The sequence below is a fragment of the Schistocerca piceifrons genome, chromosome 4, assembly GCF_021461385.2.
Source record: "Schistocerca piceifrons isolate TAMUIC-IGC-003096 chromosome 4, iqSchPice1.1, whole genome shotgun sequence".
In the NCBI taxonomy this organism is placed as follows: Eukaryota; Metazoa; Arthropoda; class Insecta; order Orthoptera; family Acrididae; genus Schistocerca; species Schistocerca piceifrons.
The window spans coordinates 619,687,009-619,695,887 of NC_060141.1; positions in this window are offsets into that span (position 1 = coordinate 619,687,009).

An 8,879-nucleotide genomic window follows, 5' to 3' on the forward strand; every position below is an offset into this window, starting at 1 on the left:
TGTTGTTTCTGGTTCGAAGTGATAAACCCATCGCAGAGATGGCCCTTCGTTGATCTTTGTGGGGTTCTGTTGGGCGGCGAGGAATACGGAGGGCACAAACCTTTGAGTATCTTGAATGGGGTGTCAGCACTGCCAACAGAGACATCCAGTTAAGCAGCGAGATGTTTGAGTGTAATCTGTCGATCACTTCGAATGAGAGTGTCCGCACGTTCCAACATTGCAGGAGTCACAGGTGTGTGGGGTCGGCCGGCACGCGGTAGATCCGACAGGTTTGCGCAACCTGGTTGCGATGATGATAGACACCTCGCCCAACTGCTCATCGTGCTTTTGTTCACTGGCAGGTTTCCATAGACAGTCTGCAAGCGGTTATGAATATCTGAGACGTCCTGTTTTTCCGTCATAAGAAACTCAGTGACAACTCTCTGCTTGGAACACACCTCTGTTACAGAGAGAATTTTAAAGGCTGTTTATAGTGCGTCATCTATCGAAACTTCATGAAACTATAGGCGCTGAAGCGGAAATATTCCACAATGTCCACAACAGATTCCGCATTTTTTCGACCGAAAATGACTGAGAAGGAAAGGTGTCGGGTCTAGTGAAGCAGGGGATAAAATCCGTCGGCTTTGAACAATGATGTCATTTCTTAGTCATAGATAGTAATGTCTTCACTTCGAGGCATAGATAATAAAGCAGTTCTGTGTTCTAATAAGCGCTATCATTAAAATAATTGAATGTGAATCTAAAAGCGATCATTTATCTATATTTCACTATTTTGCCATATTTCACTTTCTTATTCCACCAATATGCTTCAGTAGCTGATAAGTGTTTTTTGGCTTAAAAAAAAAATCTCACGAGATAGAATAAACTGATCCTAAGATACAGATACTTCAGTAGCTGATAAGTGTTTTTTGGCTTTTTTAAAAAAAATCTCACGAGATAGAATAAACTGATCCTACTTCATTAAGCAATCAATAAAAAAACTAAACTAAAACATAACAGCAAAAGACTTCGTAATCTATTCTATTTTCAGTTTACCATTTTCGCTTTTGCTGTTATGTTTTAGTTTAGTTTTTTTATTGATTGCTTAATGAAGTAGGATCAGTTTATTCTATCTCGTGAGATTTAAAAAAAAAAAAACAAAAAACACTTATCAGCTACTGAAGCATCTGTATCTTAGGATCAGTTTATTCTATCTCGTGAGATTTTTTTTTTAAAAAAGCCAAAAAACACTTATCACCTACTGAAGGGAGCTACAACACTAAGAAGAATCGCTTCTCGGCTTTTGACAAGATCAATGTGTAGTTCCCTTTCAACAAGTGAAACGCAAAGATTAAATAAACAATCAAAACATATAAAATGAAACAGGTTGCAAATGTAACGTACGTGTATTTCCACCTATTCGTTACCAGTGTACATATATCGAGGTCAATGGAAGTCTGGTATACATATATTACATACATAGGTCCTTCTGTCATTAATAATACTGATATGTACGTAAGAAAAGACTGTTAGTAATAGCGGAGACGAAATAAACAGCACATCTACAATTTGTATCCCGTGTTCCACTTAGGGTTTACTGAAGCGGAGGATACATCGTTCAGGTGAAGACCAGGACAGTAATGCTAGTGAAAACGAAGAAATCGCCTTACGACAAACTCGTATTCCGGACTGTACTTAAGCAACACACTTCGAATGAGCTTTTAATTTGTATCGGGTGTTTCATTTGCGGTTTAGTGAAGCAGGGGATACATAGTTCAAGTGAACAACACGACAGCAATGCTAGTTGAAACTAAGAAATCGACTACGCTGAACTTGTATCCCGTACTGCACTTACGCAATACAGTTCGAAAGACTTTCGAGATACAACTGACATACATGTAACGTGATGTATTCTTTGCTAGTAATTTCATTCATTTCTTTCCATTGTATTTTTCGGAGAAATACTAAGATACAAACACGCGATATCGTTAACGTGAAAATACTACTGGCCCTTACATATGTGAAATAAAGTTTATCTCTCTCACATTCCTTTGTTTCTCTACATTCTCCTCAGCTCTTTCATCTTTGTAATACATGCTCTCTGGCGACTTGTGACGTCATTGTTCAAAGCCGACGGGTTGTATCCCCTGCTACACTAGACCCCAGTTTTGTGATGTTGATTTATTTCGTTGTTTTGCGTGGTTTTGTATGGCGGTCGGTGGCTACATTTGTGTATATTTAGTTTGTCCCCACCCAAAAACCCCCAATTTCCCACGCTTGTCCCGTTAGAGACATTAGGCTTTTTGTGAAACTTGTGTATTTCAGTATTTATAATACGTATGCGATGTTTTTATATCCGCCATATTGGATAATACGTATGCGATGTTTTTATATCCGCCATATTGGAATTGTCGTTTATAGTCGTTTCCGCTACATTTGTGACGTCATGGGTCAAAGCCGACGGGTAAGATCGGACGCTTCTGTATTTCCAACAAACTTATTAATATTCTACATCTTCATCTCTACATATTTATTTCCAAACACAATCAACCTGGTGATGAACACATTGTGAAGTGGGCTGCTTCTGTGTTGGCAGCGCTGTCTAGCGCTTTGCATTGGATCTCTGACTGTGCTTTCTCTATAAGAGACTCTGTGGCTGGTTGGACTCGTTGTTGGAAGTTAATCGCCAGTAGTGTTGGGCAGTTGGAAGTTGGTCACCAGCCCAGTGATGGAAGTACTGTTGGGCAGTTGAAGGTGAATAGCCAGCAGTGATGGATGTTAAATGTGGGAAGTTAGCGTTGATGGACGGTAGAGGTCTGAAGTTTTAGTGTAGGCCAACAATCTGTAAGTATCCGACTTGGAGATTGAAGATTATTCATGATTATATATCTTTGTACTGGACATCAATGACGATTTATATTCGTGTTTGATCTGGATGTCACATTATTGAGGTAAAAAGTACATTACTTGGTTTGCAACGAAATCTTTCCTTTGCTAACCACATGCCTATTAATAGTTAGTGGCTTTAGTAGTTAGAATCTTTTATTTAGCTGGCAGTATTGACGCTCGCTGTATTCCAGTATTTCACCTAATGAAGATTTTTGTGAGGTACGTGCTTAATGAAATGTATAGGTTATTGTAAGGATTGCTTCTTCTTCAGGGCCAATCTTTTGTTTTAATTATTTGAAGTCAGATTGTAATTTTTTTTGAGCAGTCAGATTGCATTGCGCTAGAATATTGTGGGTCAGTGTTGACATGATAAGAAAAAGTAAAGAGAAAGTAGGCTCAGTACGTTCAGTTTTACTCAGCTGTTTCAGAATCAGATAACATAGAAGGTTCATCTTCTCAGTCATTCGGCAACTTAGGTACAGCCACACTCATTTAAATTAAGAAGTTTCAACATTTCTTCCAACGAGAGACCAGTTTTGTGATACTGTCTCTGTAGAATGTTTGCCTTTGTCGACGGAGCCACAACCACACCTCTGCTTGCGCTGCTTTATCACTACCAGACTTCAGTCCTCGAAAGCGTTTAAGTTTTGGAAACAGATGACAATCTAGTGGGATCAGTCAAGACTGTGTTGAGGAACGTCTGCTCGAGAAGGGTGTGCATCCATTATGGTGCCACCATCGTATATCCTGCGTAGGAATCATGGGGATGAAAGAGAAGATTAATACGTGTATAGAGGCATTTTCTCTCGCTTAACACACGGATGAAGGAAGACAAATAGTGGGTAATACTGTTATGAAGTGCCTTCCACATTGCGCTGTACAGTGGCTTGCCGAGTAATTGTGCATATACAGATACAGATAATATGGGCCTACGTCCAGGTCTGACAGTTTTTATAGGATGCGTGGTTCAGCACATTCCCGGTTTGGTACCTATTTAAAACAACAGAATGCAGAAATTCCGCTACGAAGTGCCAGTAATACAACCAGGGCCGCCATGTCATCTTTATGGAGATAAGTCGCAACGGGTGTTCCGCAGGGTTCGAACATGACACGACGATCTTTGATCTCTTCAAGGCTGTAGCTGTGGTGGTGCTGTCTAAGAAGCATATTGACGAAGTCGGAGCTCATAAACTCTGTTGACTATTAGTTGTTTCGTCTGTTCGTGATTATGAGGCGATACTTTTCTATGGCCAACTTTGAAAGTCCTGTATAGTACATTCCATGACGAACTGCAGTTGTTCTGCGCGTCAGTAACTTCTGAACTTGACCCTAACGTCCCGATTGGTTAGAGTATACATCAATAACACCACTTACGTTTTCAAAAAAGCGTTTCCATTCGCCTTTTCCTGGTCCTAAGTTTGTGAGGGCCTACTGCTACCCTCACAAGCCTTGTTGGAACAAGATACTCCAGTTGCTAATTTTATTTATGCAACTGGTTTAGACTGTTATGAATCAAAATGGTTCAAATGGCTCTAAGCACTATGGGATTTAACATCTGAGGTCATCAGTCCCCTAGAGTTAGAACTACTTAAACCTAACTAACATAAGCACATCACACACATCCATGCCCGAGGTAGGATTCGAACCTGCGACCGTAGCAGCAGCGCGGTTCCGGGCTGAGGCGCCTACAACCGCTCGGTCACAGCAGCCGGCTGTTATGAATCACTCAAGTATATGAGTCAATAGCCTATCCGTATTACTGAAGGGCTAACAATGCTGTGCACGGCCTCCGAAAGCAGGTTGCCTATACAAGGCATTTTTTTAATTTGAGACAACTAAAAGTCTTGAAAACGACGCATCGTGCGAAAAAAATGTTCTAAGTGAAAAGTTAATTAGTAAAGGGGACATTGCTCTGTACTATAACTGGACACCTTATCTCTCCTGGGGTGAACGTTGTATTTTCAAATGGAAACCCCCATTTTTATTGAATATTCGGATTCTATGCCAAAAGATACGTATGGTCTGCTCACACCATTATTTCCCATTCGTGGTAGATGCCGCTGTAATCGACAAATATCAAGTGTGCCTGTTTTTGCAATTAAGAACCGACGCATTTGACTCTACATTTCATTCACGATGTAAATGTAAACCTTTGTGTTCTAACGATTGATACTGATGTTCAAACGTTACTTGTGTGTTGCTAATTCGATTGTAAAGTATTATTATATTATTATTACAGGGACGAACACTGACGTTTCTGCCAGATAAGCTACTTGCACGCTAACGTAGTTTTCTGTTGATTGTCGTGATTCCGCGACCCATCGGAATGCTTGATTTCGATGACCGCCCTCGACCACCGCCACCAGGGTGACTGATTTCGGCGTCGGCGTATGTTTGCATCCAACCGCCGTAATTCTCGCGCTGGCCGCTACGCGGCTACCGGCAGAATGCAAACCGCAACCATTGTAATGAGGTAAAATGTGGATGAATTGGCAATGACAGACGCACCTGCCATGGAAACTCACCGAAATGAAGCACCACAGTGGTCAGAGGTAAGGGGACTCACCGTTATCAAGCATCCCGACGGGAACAGAAAACTATTATATCCACATCGTTGTTCCTGAATCATGCTAAATGTAATTTCTAACGAGACATTGAAACAGCTAACAATATTTGCTGTACAATCAAATTTGCGACACTAAAGTAAATTTTGAACATAGATATCAACCGTTAGAGCACAAAGGTTTATATTTACATCGTTAAAAAATGTTGAATCTTAGTTACAAAAACAGGCACACTTGATATTTGTCTATCACAGCGCACTCTACCACGAATGGTAAACAATGACTTGAGTACACCGTACATTTGTTTGGCTTAGAATTTGAATATTCAATAAAAATGCGGAGTTCCTATTTGAAAATACAAAGTTGACCCCGGCCACGCTGGAGGGGTGGGTAGGAGGTGGCCAGTTGCAGCGCAGACAGATTTCCTCTTTAGTAGTATTAATATTTCACCTAGAACATTCTTTTCGTACGATGTGTCGTTTTCGAGATACGAAGTCTATTAGGAAAGTCAGTTCCGATCGGCGACGAAATGAAAGCCTCTGTAAAAATCCCATGAAGTTTTGCACATATGCGTTGAGCAATGTCTCTAGTACGCCCATCGATCTCGTACGTTGCTCTTTTCAGTTCTGAGTGCACCTTGAGCACGTAAAGATGCCTAGAAAATAGTGTCTCCCGCCAAGTTTGAGAGCCTAGTGAGAGATTTCGAATGATGTTATGCATCACACATAACCTAACCGTCATACGGTTCCTTCTTCGTAACAATTCTCGGCCCCTCCCTGCAGGGGGAATAGAGATGCTCCTGCCGCGTTTTCGATGGGAAGTATTTGACCACCCCCGATACAGCTCGTAATTGGCTCCCGCTGAGTTTCATCTCTACTCACTTGACTGCTGGTTGTGAAGACAAAGTTTTGGCACAGAAAACGAGCTGTAGATCAGCGTAGAGAATTTGCGGAAAGCACAAGTGGCTACTTTTAAAGACGATGGTATTGGAAAGTGGGCACAACGGACATATGTCTAAGTAGAAGTGGTGGCTACGTTGAGAAGTGGCTCGAAGGTGTAGCTAAAGGTTCCAAATATTTTTATTTTATTTTCACAGTGGTTTCTATTACGCGACCAACCTGAACTTACTTTCCAAATAACCCTCTTACTTAGTTGTCTCAAATTAAAACAAACATCCTGTATAAGAGCTTCCAAGAGCAATAAAAATTTCATTTGCAGTATTTCATATAACTATTGACCGGATTTAAAAATTTAAAATGCTATCATAATCTACTTATAAATAATCTACTCATAAATAATCTACTCTTAAAGAGGTATAAACTTACATCAGAAGTTTAACACAAGACAAGTGCTACAGGTAGAAACTGTGTGTTTGTCTTGAGGCAGTGTAACTCAGGACGCGAAAATTACCCAGACTATATTCATCCAGTATTTGAGAGTGAGAGCACTTAGCAGTTTCCAACAAAATTTGCACGTAACTTTTTCTCGCTGAGACATTCACAAAATAATGTAGTGAAATAGTTTTTCGCTTACTATATTCGCTGTTCATGCAGTAAAATTTCAACATCAGATATGAGGTTTTGCTTTTTGTCTTTTTACTACTCTACTGGCCATTAAAATTACTATGCCACGAAGGTGACGTGCTACAGACGCGAAATTTAACCGACAGGAAGAAGATGCTGTGATATGCAAATGATTAGCTTTTCAGAGTATTCACACAAGGTTGGCGCCGGTGGCGACACCTACAACGTGCTGACATGAGGAAAGTTTCCAACCGATTTCTCATACACAAACAGCAGTTGACATGCGTTGCCTGGTGAAACGTTGTTGTGATGCCTCGTGTAAGGAGGAGAAATGCGTACCATCACGTTTCCGACTTCGATAAAGATAGGATTGTAGCCTATCGCGATTGCGGTTTAACGTGTCGCGATATTGCTGCTCGCGTTGGTCGAGATCCAATGACTGTTAGCAGAAAATGGAATCGAGGCTAATACGGAACTCCGTGCTGGATCCCAACGGCCTCGCATCACTAGCAGTCGAGATGACAGGCATATAATCCGCATGGCTGTAATGGATCGTGCAGCAACGTCTCGATCCCTGAGTCAACAGATGGGGACGTTTGCAAGACAACAACCATCTGCACGAACAGTTCGACGACGTTTGGAGCAGCATGGACTATCAACTCGGAGATCATGGCTGCGGTTACCCTTGACGCTGTATCACAGACAAGAGCGCCTGCGATGGTGTGCTCAACGACAAACCTGGGTGCACGAATGACAAAACATCATTTTTTCGGATGAATCCAGGTTCTGTTTACAGCATCATGATGGTCGCATCCGTGTTTGGCGACATCACGGTGAACGCACATTGGAAGCGTGTATTCGTCATCGCCATACTGGCGTATCACCGGCGTGATGGTATGGGGTGCCATTGGTTTCACGTCTCGGTCACCTCTTGTTCGCATTGACGGCACTTTGAACAGTGGACGTTACATTTCAGATGTGTTACGACCCGTGGCTCTACCCTTCATTCGATCCCTGTGAAACCCTACATTTCAGCAGGATAATGCACGGCCGCATGTTGCAGGTCCTGTACGGGCCTTTTTGGGTACAGAAAATGTTCGACTGCTGCTCTGGTCAGCACATTCTCCAGTTCTCTCACCAACTGAAAACGTCTGGTCAATGGTGGCCGAGCAACTGGCTCATCACAATGCGCCAGTCACTACTCTTGATGAACTGTGGTATCGTGTTGAAGCTGCATGGGCAGCTGTACCTGTACACGCCATCCAAGCTCTGTTTGACTCAATGCCCAGGCGTATCAAGGCCGTTATTACGACCAGAGGTGGTTGTTCTGGGTACTGATTTCTCAGGATCTATGCACCCAAATTGCGTGAAAATGGAATCACATGTCAGTTCTAGTATAATATATTTGTCCAATGAATACCCGTTTATCATCTGCATTTCTTCTTGGTGTAGCAATTTTAATGGCCAGTAGTGTTATGTACTAACTCAAGTCGCAACACATTTTGCAAACAGTATATGCATTCGAGGCCTGTTCAAAAAATTCCGAAACATTCGTAATTTCACAAAAATGTGCGCTGGAGCAAAATGCGGTTGGCGTCCCCGAACATGCCTGTGTTTAATGTGTAACTGCCGGAATTTTCACCGTTTTACGTCTGTTAGTAATTGCTCACTGCTTTATTGAGTAGAAGGTTGTGTCGCACGATTTGCGAATTTCGAGATGGCAGAGTTAAAGGAGCGGCGTGTCTGCATTAAATTTTGCGTGAAACTCGAGAAAACCTTTACAGAAACACACCAAATTATGCAGGAAGCCTACGGTGATGAGTGCTTAAGCATTACTCGGTGTTAAATCACACGATTTAAAAATGACCGGCCGGAAGTTAAAGATGACCTTCGTTCAGGACGCCCTTCGACGTCTACCGACGAC